Source organism: Sturnira hondurensis, unplaced genomic scaffold, assembly GCF_014824575.4.
Source record: "Sturnira hondurensis isolate 20B ecotype Veracruz unplaced genomic scaffold, ASM1482457v3 Scaffold0022201, whole genome shotgun sequence".
Lineage (NCBI taxonomy): Eukaryota > Metazoa > Chordata > Mammalia > Chiroptera > Phyllostomidae > Sturnira > Sturnira hondurensis.
Window position 1 is genome coordinate 9,305,977 of NW_028094832.1, and position 19,176 is coordinate 9,325,152.

The window sequence follows — 19,176 nt, forward strand, 5'->3', positions numbered from 1 at the left end:
CTGTGTGGAGGGCACTCCAGGGAAAAGCAAATATGTACCCACCTTTACCCCACAGAGCTTAGAACCCTTGTGGTGTGAAATGGCATGTACACAGTCCATTCAATGATTAGGCACAAGGTAACAAAAGGTAGGACATTTGCTTCTAATAGAGAGTTGATAAAATAACTCAGATTTCAACAAAGTGCTATTTTTTGGTAGAAAAGTTAAATTCAGCACATGTGCTCTGTGAAAATGTGTGAGATGAACCACATTCCTGTTCTACACTGAGTGGCTATTTTCCTATAAAGGACGAACGCTGCTGAAACAGAGGGGAGGCCAACTTAACTGGTGATGCAAGTTACTGGAAACAGCACCAGCCTTTCTAGAGGGCAACCTTCACCTACATTAATATTAAAATCAGTAAAAAAAAAAAAAAAACACAAAAAAACCAAAGTCCTTCTTGGGCACTATGTTAAAGCTTTAACTCCTTTTCTTGGTTTTTAGAGGTCTACAGAAAAAAATCTCAGTTTACCTGTGAGTCTCATTTGTCTAAAGAACATTGAACTATTTTTTTCACCTGGAAAATGAGGGTACTAACAGTACCTAACTGTCTAAAGTTGTTCTGAGGATTATACGTGTTGATATGTCTAAAACACAACTTTATCTGTATTTTTATTTTCCTCCAGCTGAGGGGCATGTCAATACTGTCTTGAGGATGTGAATCTTTTTTATCTTCAGTCTTGCATAAGGACACCTATTGAACAAAATTTTCCCAGGCAACGCAAACCTTTATAATCATCTCCTCCAGTATTCTTGACCTCTCAAAGATGTCACTGCACGAAACAATTTAACATTTACAGTCCATAAAAGAAAAGACCTGTGATAATCACGTTCGTGGGCTTCAAAACCAGAGTGGATGTCTCCATGTCCTCCATCTTCTGGACCACTCCAAACATGCTTTCATCCTCACTACTCTGCCAAGACAGCATCATCCCCTTTAGATCAGAGATGCGGGAGCCAGGGTCGCCAAGGGTTCTGCTCCGGTTTTCCTCTGGCCACGCCCCTCCCCACAGGGAGAAAAGTCTGCCGGGCCAAGAGAAGGTGTGGCCACTTGGAGCTACACTGACTTCTGGAATAACACTAGCCAAAGACCTTTCTGCAGTGCTAGCAATGCTCAATACCTGCACCATCCAATACAGTAGTCACCGGCCCCAGGTGGCTGTCATACATGTGAAATATGACTACTGTGACTAATACATTTTTAATATCATAATCTGAATTAACACATACTTAAACTTAAATAGCTGCATGAGATTATGCCATAATATTGGCCACTGAGAATTATCTTATTAAGGCCACCAATGACTCCCTTGCTCCCAATCCATTACTGACCTTTTTATTTTCATCTTCTTTGATGTTTCTGTAACATTCAACACTGCTGAGCAATCACTTCTTCATTACGTCCTGGCTTCTTTTGACCTTCTTTTGTACCACACCTCCCTGTTTTTTTGTCTATATCCCTGGCAGTCTCCTTGGTCTTCTCTGCTGACTCTACTCGGACTCCCCCCAGTACTGAGATGCCTCAGGGCCTGGTCCTGCATCCTCCACTCTATCCACACCCTCTTCAGTGATCTAGCATGTCAGTACGGCAATTTCTAAGAAAACCTCCATCTCCAAACACAGATTCCCATCGCCAATGGTGTATTTGAAATCTTCACTTAGTATTTAAATGTAACAAATGCATAGCCACCCTCTTAACTTCTCTCCTCTGCAAAAAGCCACCTCCTCTTAGCCTTCCTCACATCATTAGAGCATCAACATCTACCTAGTACCTCAAGGAAGAATGAAAGGGGTTATTCTTGATTCCTCTCTCTTTCATTGGCCCCCACTGTAATCCAGTCCTTAAGTGAGAACCTTGAGCTAAATCTCCAAACACATCACAAAAATTGGTTTGCATACATTATCTCCAATATCACAAACCTACTCCTAGTCACCCCCACCTGCTCTGGACCATTACCGAAGTCTCCAGACTCGTCTTCTCACGTCCATTCTTGCTCTCATCACCACTCATCTGCTGCAGAGCTTCGCCAGAGGAAGCAACCACTCTCTCCCATAGGTGGTAATGGAAGGGTTTACTGACAGTGAGCATTTCAATCAAGACTGGAAATAAGAGCGAAGTGGAAAGCTGCTGAAATGTTTTAAGTTTGGAAGAGAAACCTGCCAAGTGGAGAATGGATCGAAGAGGGTGAGAATAGAAATGAGAGTAATATGTCTGAGCCTATTAGTGTCGTTTGTGTGAACACATAGGAAGGTGGAGATTAATTTGGATAAAAGCATATTTAGAAGTTAAGAATCTGCTGTGGGAGGTGAAGGAAGGAAGGGCATCGAAGACAATGCCTATGATTTTAGCTTAAGAAACTCAGTGGAGGTTGATGCTACCTACTGAGATAAGAGGGGAACACTAAGAAACTGGCCCTTTGGATAGATGTGGAGGGAGGTTTGGGTGGGTTTCCACAAAGAAGGATTCCAAAGAGGGACAAAGGTCATCAGATAGCAATCAATGGAAGTGCTACAAAGATGAGTCTTTGAAATTCTAGTCTTCAGGTGCCATTTACTCCCAATATGCCATTGATATTCTGGATATGAGAGGTTTGTCATCCTTACTAGATAGTTAAATAGAGAGGTCTAACAGCTATACACACAGTAGGTCTGTCCAGAAAATGTCCAGTCATTGTTAATATTAGAAGGGTTTGCGCAACATCAGTGTAACCTGGCAGCCAAGGAGAGTGGACTGGAATAATGACTTCACTGTACTAGTCAGTGGGGGTGGTAGATGTCGCTGAGTGAGCATGTTTACTGTGTGGCCATCACATTCAAAATGACTGAGCGAGTAGAGCAACAAATTTGCAAAAACTTTGCATTAAGCTTGAACATTCCTCCATAGAAACCATTCAACATGATTCAGAAGACTTTCAGGGATGATGCAATGAGGGCAGTGCAGATAAGAGTGTGGCACAAACACTTCCAAGATGGTCAAAAACCCATTGAAAGTGGTCTGTGTTCTGGAAGACCTACAAGCAAAACACCTGAGAATGTTGAACATGTACCAGCTGCAATCAACGAAGATCGGTGACAGTGCAAGAACTAGAAGCTGATTGGGGATTCCGAAAACTACTCTATCCGAGATTTTGATGCAGGATCTTGGCATGAAATGTATCCTGGCAAAATTTATTCCGCAGCTTCTGTTACAGAGCAGAAGGAACATCATGCTGCAGTTGCTAATGTCTTGATGACATTACCCTCTACCAATGAACCAGATTTTCTCAAGAAGGTCCTAACTGAAGATGAATGGTGGGTCTATGGCTGTGATCTGGAAAGGAAGGCACAGTCATCCCAATGGTTCTCTGTGCCCAAACAAAGTGCAACCAAGCTCCGGCAAGATCAAGACTGTGTTAACTGTGTTGTTTGACTGGGAAGGTATTGTCCATCTTGAGTGCACCCCTCCAGGCCAAACAATTAATAAGGAGTACTACCTCTGAGTTCTTCTTCAGTTGAGAGATGCAATATGAAGAAAATGGCTGCCGCTATGAGCAAGTGGTGACTGGCAGCTTCATCATGATAACACACCTGTTCATGTATCACGTCTTGTGCAGACATTTTTGGCAAAACATCAAATCACCCAGGTGACTCAGCCCCACTACAGCCCAGATTTGGTGCCCTGTGACTTCTGGCTTTTCCAAAAACTAAAATCACCTTTGAAAGGGAAGATATTTCAGACTGTCGGTGAGATTCAGGAAAATAAAATGAGGAGGCAGCTGATGGCATTTCCAACGAAGTATTTTGCTGAATGTTTTGAACAGTGGAAGAGATGCTGGGAGAACTGTGTGAGGTCCCAGGATGCCTGTTTTGAAGGGGACTGAGGCGTCATTGTCCTATGTACAATGTTTCTTCTATCTTGTATCTTCCTCAAGCCTCTCGTATCTGTATATGTATGTGTACACACAAACACATGTATTAGAAGTATATTTCCACTTTATTACTCTATGTATTTCCTCCACAGTGATGTACGGCATCAGGAGTCTAGAGTTCAATTTCCACAAAGGAGCAGCAATAGCCCAGTCTTTGAACACCTGGGGAGGCACCTGTGCAATGGAATAGCTCAGTGCCTACGACGTGGAAGTCGTTCTGTCTGCTTCGCACATCCAGAAACTGGAAACCTGAGGTTAACTTCCTTTTAATTTCTCACCATATACACTTGGAATTCAAGCGATTATTCTTTGTTTTTCTTGATATTCAAGTGCTGGGACTTTAACACAGGATCCAGCATAAATAACGCCCCTTTATTATCACAAAATCTTCACTTACAAAATCATAAGCATGGAATTCTGTAACATAGCAATATCACATTCATGCACACCATATGACATGTTAGGTGAAATGTTCAAACTGAAACTATAAATTATTCCCATATTATTACCCTACCAGCCACACTCATGCAGGCGTTACTTCTGCCGGACTTTGCAGTTGACCGCAAAACATACTTTTAGAAAACCCAACAACAGATGTACGGTTTAAACTTTAACACCAAGGAGTGTGTTCATTTTTTTTAGGTCTCTCTCATGCATAATAAGGTATACATGTTAATAAACATGTTTGCTTTTCCTTGTTAAAAATGCAGACACATTTAAAAATTATGCTTGAGGACTACCCTTCATCCAGGAGAACCCAAAAGTATTATTATATTTCTGAGGCATTTTATATATTTAGAAAATATCAGTAAAGACAGTGTTACAGATGAAGTTAAAACAGTAAAATTATCTAAAGATGTTGTATCAAGAGAAAAAAATTTTAAATATTTACACAAAATGTTGCTGTTACTACTTTTGTTTAGACTACTGCAAGATAAAAGCAATTATAAATATAATCACACTTTTCAAATAGTAGGTTGTGAGGGAACCTTTCTAATATAAAACATTTTGCATTTTTTTGCAATAAAAATATAAAAAGTGAATTAAAATAATGAAACTCTAGTCCTACTTTTTATAGGATTTCCTCTAAATAATGGTCTATAGGACTAAATTAAGAGTATAATTATGATAAAATAAGCCGATGTATCAGACATATGTTGACTTTAAGCATATCTGAAGCAGGAACACACAAGGACTTTGTCTTTAAGCATGTCATAGTGGGGTATTATCTAGTCTTATTTGTAGCTTATTATCAGATAAGTAATGATAAATTTCCTTTGACTCATTCCCACCAACTGTTTTATCATCTGCCTCGTATACATGTCCAGGGTCAGAGACTTGACAAGCTTCACTTTGGGCTGTATTAAAAAAATTATCACCAAAAATGCCTCTTTATATCAAGCAATAAGAAGTTAACCTTATAGAATTTCTACAGGTTTGCTTAAACTTTTTGACTGTCAGCCCCAAACACACTTCGCATAAAAACAGGGAAAATATTCAGTCGATATCAGAATTTTCCCATAATTGAAAATTAACCCTTTTAACCTCTTTAAGAGTTAGTCCTGGCCAGGTAGCTCAGTTGGTTAGAGCATCGTCCTGATAGGCCAAGGTGTGGGTTTGATCCTCCGTCAGGGCACATACCAAAATCAACCCAAGACCATACAGTTAAGTAGAACAACACACCGATGTTTTGCGCTCTTTTCCTCTCCCTCTAAAAGCAAATAAATAATTAATTAAAAAATAAGTTTATATACTTTTAAGTGGAGTTGTTTTCGGTTCATTTTAAACAACGATGACTGAAAGCTTTGATTTTCTAGCGAAAGCTTTAAAAAGTAATGGACACATACTTTAATAGATTTTAACCATGTATGATCCAGCGGTTTTAATTTTAATTTTCTAGTGAAAGCTTTAGCAAATTAATGGACACTTAGTTTAATAGATTTTTAACAATGTCCCATCTAATGGTTGATCCTAAAGAACAAAATTCAAAGGAAACTAGTAATTTCACACTTTTAAAGACAATGCAAATGAAGAGCTGGTTGACAGCTAGTGGGGGGAGGGAGTTAGAGGGTGAAGGGATTCAACAAAAGGGAACAAGCACTCATGGACATGGACATGGACATCAGTGTGGTGATTCTTGGGGACAGCAGGGTATGAGGGGGCTACGTGGTAATGGAAAAAATACAATGAAGGGTACATTTTTAAGAATAAAGGCAATGTAAATGTTGAAGATGGAAATAAAGAAAATAGACATCTTTTTCGAACGTGCTCAAAATCCTTGCAACCATCTCAAAAAATTTGCATTCCAACGTTTTAGCTGCAATACCAAAATATGTAATGCATTTTCCTAGGCTATTCCAACACTTCTTTTCACATGAATAATGACAAAAAGTAAGAGGACAAAAAACAAAACTATTTCCAAAGAAAGCTGAAAGCAGAAAACACTGTGCTACGGTCTTCCACCCTTTTGAGAAATACGCACATATATTCAAATACATTTTCAAGGGTATAGGTAAGTTGGGTAAGATCACAAGAATAAACTTCAGCCAAAAGATTTACATTTTTACATTAAAAATCAAATGTTACTTAAAATATCTTTTTATGTATTTCAGAAAATGCAGATTGCCTCTCACACTGTTGCTATAGAAGGGTAGAAATCCCACTTGTGTAGAACAGCCTAGAATAAGAGCCATCTCCTCTCCTCTGAACAGCTGAATACATTAAAGTTGGGACAAATAAAGGTCATCACTTCAATGATATTTTTACATGGAAACCTGCAGCAACTGAATTGCTTCTGCCTTAAAAATGAAACTTAAAATGGAAATGAAGGTCCAGAAGTATAGCTTTCCAGAACCATGGGAAATGATGTGTTCTAGACAAGTACACTTTCAAAATAATTATAATGAAAGCTGGTTTAAGAAGAAAATGTTTCTAAGATAATTATGTATCTTACACCTTGTTCACCAGAAAGAACATACTATAGTCTTCTCCTGGATACAGCCTACCTATACGCACTGACTTCTGTCTGCTTCTAAAGATGTAGTTGCTGTTGAACATGTAGACGATGAGAAGACAGAAACTAGTAAACTCTATACTTTTCCTACAACATGTATTTCTAAAAAAGTTTTTCTTATTAGACTGCATTTTTGGATCATTTATCTCTCTTATGAGTGAGGCAGAGTAACTTTGTTCAAACTCCTAAACGATGTAATATGGTTATCTTCCAACAAAAACTTAAAATACTGATTTACTGAATTAAAATATTAAATCAAAATCCAAAGTAATAATTTATTATGTAGTTGTCAAACTTCTAGAACACGATTTCCTCAGTAAATGCTATTATGCTCCATTTCTCAATAGTATTCATCCACAATATGATATTTCTGTGTTACCAAAAGAAACAAGTCTGTGACAAGAATTTATCTTGCTGCCCAGTGTGTTGTTTTAATGGTATGAACTTATGAATTCAAATGCTTTGGATTTTGGTACTTTATAAACCTTTATTTGAAAATCTACACATTCTTCTTCTTCATCAGAAATCTCTTCTGAATTGTCTTATAATGTAAATATTACTCTGGCATTAACCTGTAAAAATCATAAGACAACAATGGAAGACAAAGAATAAAACCATTAGGAAACAGTGACGTCACTTCAGGATGAACTCAAGCTCCTTCCAGCAACAGAAAAATAGTCTTCCTCTTCTCAAGTAAGAAAACTGATTTTGAAAAGAACTTTCAGCAAAGATTTTAAAAGATGCCAGAATCCAATGCCCACATATATACTCAGGAGTATTTGAAAGCTGTACAAATTTCATAGCCACAAATGTTTTTATCTATTCCAGCAGACCAGATGTTTATATAAAAATAAGAACACTATAAACCCACGGCAAAACCCCCATGAAACAGTCAAACTCTCCTTATTTTATTTAAAGTTGTCCTCTGCTAGGACAGAGGCAATTGCCACAAACCAGTACCCATCAGAAAGAAATCTGACAAGCAAGCCAGCCAATATCCGTACCATGGAGTACTATTTAGCTATTAAAATGAATGGCATAGCACTGCAGACTGCTAGACCAATGTCTAGGTTACATACTCTCTTTAGCAACGAACAAGTGGAAATTAGTATACATTCTAAGATATAACCTCCCTATTCTTAATACACGTGCAGGCCACTGTGGGGGTACAGTGTACCATCCACCCTGGTTACATCTTTGTGGATGAGATGAGGGGGGTGAGGCCCTACTTTATAACCACGATTTTCACTGAATTAATATTCTGCTTTTGTTAAAATAAAAAACACAGAAATATCAGAAATCATTCGCTTTTGCTGACAAAATAAATAACATCTCGGTCATGCACTATGTTCAGAAGACAGAGCTTTGAAAGTAAAAACCAAGAACTCTAGTTTCCTACTTTGCCAACTGCTTATCAGCCCCAAGGCTGACTTCCTGACGCCTTATTTTGGAAAGGCACTTGTACATCACATCCACGCCCCCGCCCTCTGCTCACTCTCCCATCTGGCCTTCCAGCCTCCTTTCTAATGACTAAACACAATCCATGCGATCTAATTTAATTATGTGTGAGGCAGATCTTTAGATTCATTTTAGTTGACTGAATATAGTTTGACCAGTTAATTTTCCCTCAGCTTCATTGTTTCAGAATGCATTCAATCAACAATACTGAGTGTTTGCTCTATGCCCGATATTGTTCTATGTAACTTTTAAAAGTACATAAAAACAAAACACAATAGTGTGTTTATGTAAATCAGGGTCAAGCCAAGCAACTAGTACCATAATGGGTATTTTAAAAGGAGATTTAATTAATATGGGCGACAAGAGAGCTGAGAAGTCGAAAAGGGAACAGGAAAGTAACCCAGACAGGCAACAGCAAAAAGCCAAAAATTCACTGTTATTCTTAAAACTGGAAAAACAAAGGGTGAATAAGATGTTATAAGAATCCAGGGGAGCTTAGAACCACAGCCGGGGCTGCCTCAGGAGCTGAGTAACAAGAGCCACATCCACTGTGGAAAAATGCTACCCAAGTAAGAGACAGACTGGAGACAGAAGTGGAGATAGAACAGAGCCCTGGTTTCTCCCCTCCTTTAACCTGCCCAGCTGTCGCCCCAAACCTCCCAATGGCTGAACTTCCTGAGCAGTCAGTGGGCAAGAGAAATTTGGAAAGCGTGGCTTGCGGGAGAATGGATAATGCAAAGAGTCAATGAGATTTCTATAATGATTAATTAGCACTTAAATGTCTCAAAATCTCTAAAAATTTTCACTTCCCAGATAGATGCCTACAACACGCATTGCACACACGTGTGGTGCACACCCTGCACATAAGAGCACACCCAAGGCCAGCCACACCAGCACCGAAGTGCATGCACCTAGAGGATGCAGAAAGTAAGGTGTTTAAAACCCCCAAGGAGCTAAGAGACACACTTGACCTCTCTTTCTCATTTCCTTTCTCATTTTTAAAGTTTATTCTTAGGTCAGTTCATTAGAAGATGCCGCCATAAATGCCACTGTCCTTTGAACTTAGTTATTAATGAAGCACAGATATGCTATTTACTTCAGCACCTTTACTGAAGTGAAGTCATTTAATTCTAACCACGTATTTCTTTAGCTTGAGGCACTCAGTCCGCTGCTCCTAAAACGATACACTTTTTATCTAGGTTTGTCTAGTGCTACTCTTTGTAGTCTCTGCACACAGTGAGCAGATTCTCCAAAACACTAATATAGTTACGATCGTGCTAGCAGATTGTTTTTTTTTTTTTTAATTTTCTGATTTTAACAGAAACTTTCTTGTTAAATATTCTGCTATTGGTCAGAAGACACACCTATTCCAATATTGAATAAGTCCTAATTTTTGGTATTTTTATAGAGAATGGTTACTGCGTCCTATCAAATGTCAGAATTCATTGAAAAGAGTACAGAATTAAGAGTTTAACAAAGGATTTCCTTTCTATTCATTCTTTTCTTTCCTGTTCCTCTTAATCTCCCTACAGCTCTTTATTATAACAGAGCCAGCCAACAAAAGTCTTCCTTTCTTTGTGGTCATGTCCCTGTGTATGAACCACACAGTCACAGCCCAAGCACTATCGGGGGTTCTTCATCATTTCTCCACTAGTTTCGTCACTGCTGATACACAAAGCTGCTGCTTGTCTCTTTATTCAGTTTCCAGATTCTAGATAGCTGAGGTTAACTTAAAGCCTACATACTGTGTCATGAAGGAATTTATTTCTATAAGTCCTTGAACTGCTGGAGAACTTAGCAAAGTTTTTCTCTCATTACACAGGTAAGACAAAAATCAAATCACGAAAACCCAAAGAGTTAAGCAATATTTCCAATGGCATGCAAAAGTGTGTAGTGATCTTAGGTCAAGATCTCAGTCTGCCCACCAGGGAATATTTTTTCACACACCACAATTTTTCTCTTGTCCATTTAGTTTGGGTAATTGCACATTTCCCATATGAGATTATAGTTAAGACTTGAAACATGAGGAAAGGAAATTAGGTGCTTTAATCTATGCCAGCCATCCTAATATCCTCATAGTGGCTGGTCAGTAATGCTGATATTGAAGGGAAAGGTTACAGAGTGAGTTATGAGCCGTGTTTCAAAGAGAGGATGGCAGTAGCTGGGGCACCGGAGGAAGATGAGGGGTACTCTGGGGAGAAATGAATGGTGGGGAACAATAAAAGACCACCCTAACTGGGACGGAGGAAGCAGACAGTAAGACAGTTTGATGTTAGGTTAAAGTCTTGCTGCCCTGGATCTGAAATCCGACTATCACGAATAGGTCAAAGACAAATCACCAAAGGATTCCGTGCGTGGGAAGAATACAAAGTACCTCAGCAGATGATGAGTTTTTGAGGAATCATATTCCAGGCATTCTTCACATTAAAAAAAAGTTAACGTCAAAATTATTTGCTGTAAGACAAGAAATGCTACCTCCTTTACATTCATTATAACCCAGAGCGCAGCTTATGTTGAACAAATAGTTCCCATGAACTGATTTTACATTTTGGGGTGAGAAACAGTTTATGGAGAAATCAAACTGCCACACTGAGAAATAAATTTTTTTCAAAAGCAATGCAAATGCGTGGGAAGGAAATTAATGCTTTTTGAAAGTCTGTATGCCAAGCAATATGCTGAGCAAGACTGCTGAAACCTGCTACAGAGTCGGGGGGCCTCCAAGGCTTTGACGGAGACATCACTAAAAACGGACAGTAAAAGTGTGGTCTATTCGTCTTAATCTATGGAAGAGTAGTTCGTATAGAAAGCATTAGAGCATTTTATAGGAGTTTTCCTCCCCACCTAAAACCCACATCTTTCTTGAAGCATTTTAACATCTAATAATTTTTTTTCCCTAAATCTGGGCACTCTTCTTTAGAAGAGTTCTTTGGTTCTTTACCCTAAAACCTAAAAATGCTTTCTGTTCAGGGAGACTCATGAAACTCACATGTATGGATCCTACATACGGGACCCACACTGTCTCTTCCTGCAATACAATTGCGATTGGCTGGTTTCCTCCAAGGGAATAACAGAGTGAAGCATTTCTAATTGTGAAGATTTTCACTTTATCATTTCTGTGTTTTATCATGTTAAAAACTCTAAACTCATAATACAAAATGTTCTTTTCCTGAGCAAATGCTTTTATCATAGTTCACATCCCATCTTGAATGGCAACAGGCCTGCAAAATCAGTGATGATGTTCAGACCTAGCATATCTGGCTCTGACTTGGCAGTCACATTCATGGACACTCACATGTAGGCTCCCAATGTGTTTCCTGCAGCCAAAATTACCTTAAAATTCCTGACTTACGCAAGAATGATGGAATTGCAAATTTATAGCATATTAAAACATCTAATAAATCCTCTTTAGGGTGGGTGGAAGGAAACCGCCTCACATGAAAATGGACTTTATTAGCCCTGCAATATGTCGGTAAGAACAGTGGCCCTTTATTCTTATTTTGAATGAAGAAAGAGCTTTGGTGATGAATTCAGATTTCCAAGCACAGTCTGTCTTTGATGGCCTGTTATCTCCTCATAGCTCAAATGCCTATTTGACATCTTTGTGATTATGACCCTTGGGCACTTCAGAACCCTCATCATGTAAAACCTAATCTACCATCCTCCTAATCAGGTCTTCCTCCTTCCAGTGTTCTCCATCCCAGTACAGACCAGTATCAAATTGCCCAGCATCCCAGGGCAAAATGTGTGCCTCATTCTTTATGCCTCCCTCTCCTCTCCTTCACCCCCCCACATGCCACTGGTCTTCACACGCTGACTACCTCACCGCCCGTCCTGCTCTCTAATTTGTCTATTTTACTTACCAGCTCTACTACCTTGTCCACCATCATATCCCACGTGCATTGCTGCTGTAGCTGTTTAACCTCCCTACTTTCCACTTGCCCTCTTCAATCTATTATCTCTCAAGACACCAGCAATCATTTAAAAATACAAATCTCACGATGCCCAGCCATTACTTAACATGTTTCATCATCTTTCTAATTCTTTTAGGATAATTTTCAAACCCTTCTCATGAACTGGTTTCTGTTGACTTCTCTACAATCACAGAGAAGTTAGGATCTTATACTTAAAGACCGCGTCCATCAGCCCCTCTGCCCAAGCTCTAGCTACTTTAGACCTTCCGTTTTTCAAGGTTCCATGTTCTCTCTTCATCCTGGTGCCTTGTAAAGATCATTATTGCTGCCAGGGAACACCCTTCTCTCCTGTTCCTGTCACTTGCCCAATTTTTCCTTTGGTCAGCTACTTAGATTTCACTTCCTCCAGGAGACCTGACCTCCAACATCTGGGTTAAGCAGCCCTCTGTATTGTGCAAGGTCTGTCGGGAAAAAGTCCAACCATTGTTAACATAATGAGAATGGTTTCCACGATATTGAGGTAACCGGGCAGCCAAGGAGAGTGGCCTGGAATTGCGTATGCATGAACAACGATGACTTCACTATATTAGTCAGTGGGGACAGTAGATGCTGTTGAGTGAGCATGTGTACTGTGTAGACACCGTATTCAAAATGACTGAGTAGAGCAATAAATCTGCATCAAATTTTGCATTAAGCTTGAACATTCCTCCATGGAAACTATTTCAGTGATTCAGAAGGCCACAACTACGGGCAACTGGGGACTGGCAGCTTCACCATGACAACATGCCCACACATGCATCATGTCTCGTGCAGAATTTTTAAGGTGGAAAATCAAATCACCCAGGTGACTCAGGCCTTCTACAGCCCAGATTTAGCACCATGAGACTTCCAGCTTTTCCCCAAACTAAAATCACCTTAAAAAGGGAAGAGATTTCAGATCATTGATGAAGTTCAGGAAAATACGACAGGGCAGCTGATGGGGATTAGAAAAACTGTGTGAGGTCCCAAGGTGCTACATTGAGGGGGACTAAGGCATCACTGTCCTATGTATAATGTTTCTTGCATTTTGTATCTTCTTCAATAAATGTTTCTCTTTTCCATCGTAGGTGGCTGGATACTTTCTGGACAGACTTTGCACGCTTCCTATTAAAGCAGTTTTCTCCCACTCAATAAAAACCTCTCTCCCATTTTACATGATCCATGCTTGACACACAATAAACTCCTAAAAAATGTTCAAAGAGTGGATTACCCTGTGTTAAAAAGTGATCATCAGGTTAATAATTTGCAGGCACAAAGAGCAGCAATACATATTTTTTTCCCTGCCCTCTTCCTCTCTTCTTTCTTTCTTAAAGAAAACCTTATTATTGGATACGTCTAAGATGCTTTCTACTGCACTTGATTCGTCCACTGCCCTAAAGCTAAGGACAAAGAGAGAGAAACCACTTCCTATTTACAGAGAGTGATAAATACCTAGGGCCAGGCAGTTCCCTCAGGGCTTTCTAAAATGTGGCTGGAAAAGACCAGGGAGAAAAAGGAGAGAACCACGGAGTCATGTATACTTTGCCTGGGTTGCCAGGATAGAAAGAGGATGGGGATTTGGTGTTTTCTCTAACCAAAGGTTAGGGGACAGAGAGCAACAGCATCTATCATAAATATTGCAGTACTTGCAAGAAGAGGAAATTTTATATCTCAAACCTTGGTTGAACATGCACATAGGCAACTCACTTAGAGATTACCCTCTACCTACCCAATGACGGGGAAAAGAAATGAGAGACCAGCGAGGAACAAAGGTGGAGGCATGAGCGCATAGCCTACGTTCTACCCTTTGGTATTATAACATGTGGCAGGCCCATGAATTACAGAAGGAAGCTGAGCCCGTACCTCAAAAAAGTTATCCAGTCGTGCATGGCAACTGAGGAAAAAGAAGCCAGGAGATGTGCTTCTGATGGTAACAGCTGACAGTGATGAGGTTAAAAAGGTCATGCTCCTATCACACAACGGAGCTGCCCAGGTGACCACCAGCCGGGGTGCCCTGCCCCAAGGGGTACCAGAAGCTTGTACCAGACAGAAAGGAAACCTGGCCACCCTGCTGCAGCAGGTCTTCTGAAGAGGTGGAATAGAGCTGATCATCAGCTGGATGGAGAATAATGAAGGCATCACCGAGAGCAGCGGATGCTCTCTTGAGCAAAGCACTAGCCCAAGCCAGATGAAACCAGAGAATACCTCTCATCACCGCCTCATCTCCCTTCTTCCCCGCCACTCCCACCCATTACAAAAGGGATGAAAATGACCCAAAGGCCAACCCTGCCACCCCCTTCCCCACAGCACAGTCCAAGGTGGTGAATAAGCCAATGAAGTAAAAGAGCACAATTTACTTTCTTCCTGAGACCTGTTTGCAAAAGAAGAGCTTAAAGTAGGACGTGAAGTCTGAAAGAGAACTGAAAGCTTTCTTCTTTAAATAACCAAGTCACTAATAGTCTATAGACAACATTTGAGGTGAGATGTCAATTAAGGTATAAGGAATGAGAACCTAGGAGACAGAAAAAATATAAAATCACTTTGTGTTTATACTTTTCCAAAGTCAGATGGCTTGATAAACTGATTCGAGATCTAATCATCATAAAGGGTTTAGCACAGGCATGAGAGCAAAACTATCCGAGTAAGACAACAATTTGCCAAAGGGCTGGCACCAGCTCAGACCTCTGCATATTAAAGACAAATTTATCTATGCTATTCCACAATATTCAGTAGACAAATTGATTTCATTCCTAATGACCTCTCTTTTCAGTAAGTTTTATTAATTGCTGGTCATGATAACTCCAAAAACGGTATCCATAAAATATAAGAATACATCTTAAACCTCTTAATACATTTTTTCAGTATAACACATTAGTGCATCATTTTAAACTTCAGTGGAATTCATTTATTCATGGTTCTACATCTAATGGCATGACTACATGGTTTCTAAATAAGGTCTTATGCAATGACATCATTAGTCCTGAAAAATCTCACTCCATACACAGATTAATGATGCTGAAACTACCAGTTTCTAACTTCTAAGGAAACCCAATCATACATAGTAAGAAACTGGCTTTTGCCAACATTACAATTTAAATCTCACTTTTGTAAAAAAAATGAAGACAATTCAAGGGTGCTGCCAAAATTAGTCAAAGATCTGTATGTTCTTCTGACAGTAAGAACATTGTATGGGTCTGGTAGATGTACCATTCGTGACTACAAACGTGAGCATGCAAACCACCACTCCACATATATCTGAGTCAGAACGAACTTTTTGTTGGCCCATCTGCTTTCAATTTTATGCCAAGAACCAAGAAAAATCTTGGAAGTCTGAGACCTCGTTGTAAAAACAGAAGATAAATTCTGAATCCTAGACTTAGCCTGGAAAAACACGCCAATGACAACTTGATTCATTCAAAAGCAGTTTTGACGGAAGTCTTTTCCCATAAAAGAAGTAACAGACTTCTCTTAAACAGCCTAAGTGCATCCCACTACAATCATGTAACCGAGGCCGCTCCCTCTGTGGCTGAGTTGCCTGTTCAAAAACTGTGCATGCACTCAGCAAACACCCTGTAATTAGCTATGGCTTCACCTACAGAGACGAGCAGCACAATGATCTCAGGTTCTTAATATTTCTTTGAAATTGATTTCAAAGCTGCGCTCAACAAATCGGTCAGAAAGCTTCAGCTAAGCAGTCCACCCACGTTCAACAACCTTTCTCCACCTAATGATAATTACAGTCTGTAGAACAGGCAGCCTCTCTAATAAACAGCATCAGCTTAAGAAGACAGATATCTGTAGGGGCCTTTCTGTTGCCATAGAAATATTTTAAGGCCACCTTGTCCTCAGCATGAAACATTACCTTCACATTAACCTGCTATTAAGGGTGTTTGTGTGCGTATGTATGTGCTGGGCTCAGGTGGGGGTGGGTATTAGCCCCGATTATAGGATAACTCACTCTGTGCTGATGGTTACAAATGATATGTGGTCCTTAGTTCTAAAACATTCCCCCAAATGGAAAACACAAATCTTCTCAGTGACAGCAGCCCCTGACTAATGGGTTCTTGCTCCCTTGGCTCAATTGGAAAACTTTCCTATTGCGGCAAAGCAATAAACATCAGCAAAGAATTCTCCATATTCCTTCTCTTCATTCTGAGCAAGGGGTGTTTAGGGGTCAGTGATGTCCTGAAGTGAAGGTATCCTCCTCAGTCTTAAATAGGAAAATAAATCCCATCTCGTCAACCCAAACACGAGAAACATTTTAAGAATCATGAACTGGGGATGAGAAGCTGGAATACTCTTTTTCTTAATTATTTTAAAGGTTGTTTTTAAAAGAATTCAATGAACTTCCCTGAGGCAAGTTCATTTGTATTAGTTTCACTAAGGGCTAAAAAACACAAATTCATTTTACACATCTGTAAATCCTTTCAGGGGAAGTTCCTAGCATAGCATGTGGAACCACAGGTACCAAAGAGAACTTATCTATCGGGCATATATTTTAATGTCCTTGTTTTTAAGGCCCTTTAAGTATAAGATCCTACCTAAACAGAAAGGATAACTTAAAAAGTAAAATAACAAAAATGTAATTATTTGGACTTTTATTATTGCAAAAGCTTCCGGTATGTCAGGGAGCAGGTAAGGAGGGAAGGAATGGAGAGGAGTGTTAGAAGGCTAAGAGATTCACAAACAGGTGGGGGATAAAAATCTTTAATACTCAACTACTTTGAGATAGGTGCTGTGTTTCAGTCACTTTCGCTACCTAAAGTGTTTAATTCAAGGTTGCCAGGCCCTGTATTAGTCCCTTCGACATATGTTGTGTTAATTATTTCTAAAACACGGCCATGGGAAGAGGCAGAAGTAGAGCATCTTATCATTCCCACAGAAGCAGACACCAAAGTTCAGGAAGATGAAGTGACTTGCCCAAGTTCAGAGATGTGCTCCCAGAGCTCACAGGAAGTGAAAACAATGCTAACTCCACAGCATCTGCTCTTGTCAGGACTGCGTTATGGTATTACTTCAGGTGCCCCTTTATTCAGCATAGTAGCCCTATGTTCCATGTGGGGCTACATTGTTTGTTCTTTAAACAAACAATGAAGAAACACTCTCAACGTACGGTAAGAATTCACTGGGAAATCCAAAAACAGCAAAGCTTTCTTTTTTCTATTCTTTTCATGTTATTCTCAAAGACAATTCCTAATTGTATAAGTGATAAAAATTCACTCCCTCAATAGCCCTATGTCCCTTCGTGGAATTCTAACACAAGGACAAATCTAAAAATAACTGTTGTCCCACACTGTGACCTGAGTTTTGTTTTGGTTTTCCTTAATGCATTTCTTTTAGAGAATCTGAAGGCATCTCTCTGTATAATCTCCATTAGTTTAGTGGGATACAGCTGCTTTATTCAGATCAGATCCTCTGCATGTGCCACTGAAAAATGATTTTTATAATATTTTAAACAAAAAAGTTGGTCCATAATAAATCAAGACATTAAACTTTTTCATCCATGCTGACAAGAGTTTGTAAGTACCATGATCTAAAAGACGGTATCGTCTCACTTGGCTGAAGTCTAATTGATACATTTATTTTTAAAGCAATACAATTTTTGAAAGAGAGACACTGTCTGTATGTGGCCTTTGAGTGTGCCAGAACATGCTGAGACAGTGATGAAGTGATCTTCACGTTAAGAGACAGGCAGTAAGCACTAAAGTTAACCACAGAACCCGAAAAGTCTTATTAATTGTGGCATCGCACAATACATGATAAGCCTGGAACTAGAGCAGCACAGGAAAGTAAAAGGGAATGATAAATTTGACATAACATTTGAAAATATTCTAAAAGAATAAAAATGTGGCCATCTTTCTCAGGTTTTCACGTTAGTATGAAGAATAATAGGGCTTGTACCTAAAGTCAAATTCAAGAAAAGGACTGTGTAATTATTTTGAAAAGTTTCACCAACCACACACGCAGTCATACAATTCTCAAATAGACAGATCAATCAAATTTTTAACAACTGAGTGCGTGGGAAAGTTAATGCTCAGAAGTTTCAAAATCTACTGCTATTGGGTTCCATCTACAAGGTCAAGCTAACACTAAACATATACTAGTGAATATAAGCAAATGGTCTATAGCCAGGTATCTTTAAACAACAATGACAACGGAGGCTTTCAACAACCTTCAAGCAAACCTCTGGACATCTGCTTTAAATACAGATTCCATAAATAAAAAATAAGCGATCAGCCCTGGCTGGCGTAGCACGAGCCTGTGAAGCAAAGGGTTGCCGGTTGGATTCCCAATCAGGGCACATGCTTGGGTTGCAGGCCAGGTCCCCAGTAGGGAACACATGAGAGGCAACCACACGTTGATGTTTCTCTCCCACTCTTTCTCCTTCCCATCCCCTCTCTTTAAAAATAAATAAATACAATATTTAAAATAAATAAATAAAATCTTGAAAAAAATAAGCGATCAAAATAATCTCAACTATTGATTTCAGAAAAAAGTCCCAGTCTTGTTTAAAAGTTGTACATGTTAATTACAGCTATTAAGGATCATTGACAAAACCTGCTATCCTACAATTCCTCCTCATGCAAATGAGACAAATTTTTTTTCTGAGTTGTGCGGGTTGGTTTGTGTAACAATCACTTCCCCAAAATCTCTGAAGTTGTTCCCTTGGGTCATTCAAAAGATAGCAAATTTTCCCTGGCTGGTGTAGCTCAGTGGATTGAGCGCGGGCCTGCGAACCAGAGGATCGTGGTTCGATTCCCAGTCAGGGCACATGCCTGGGTTGCAGGCTGGTTCCCTGCAGGCCAACTCCCAGCAGGGGATGCACGAA

General features: G+C 39.6%; 1 protein-coding gene across 2 annotated transcripts in view; it reads right to left on the reverse strand.

The window, feature by feature from the left end:
• Positions 1-19,176, reverse strand: part of KLF12 (KLF transcription factor 12) — a 424,438-nt gene that overhangs the window by 183,470 nt on the left and 221,792 nt on the right. The gene's annotated exons all lie outside the window — the stretch shown is intronic.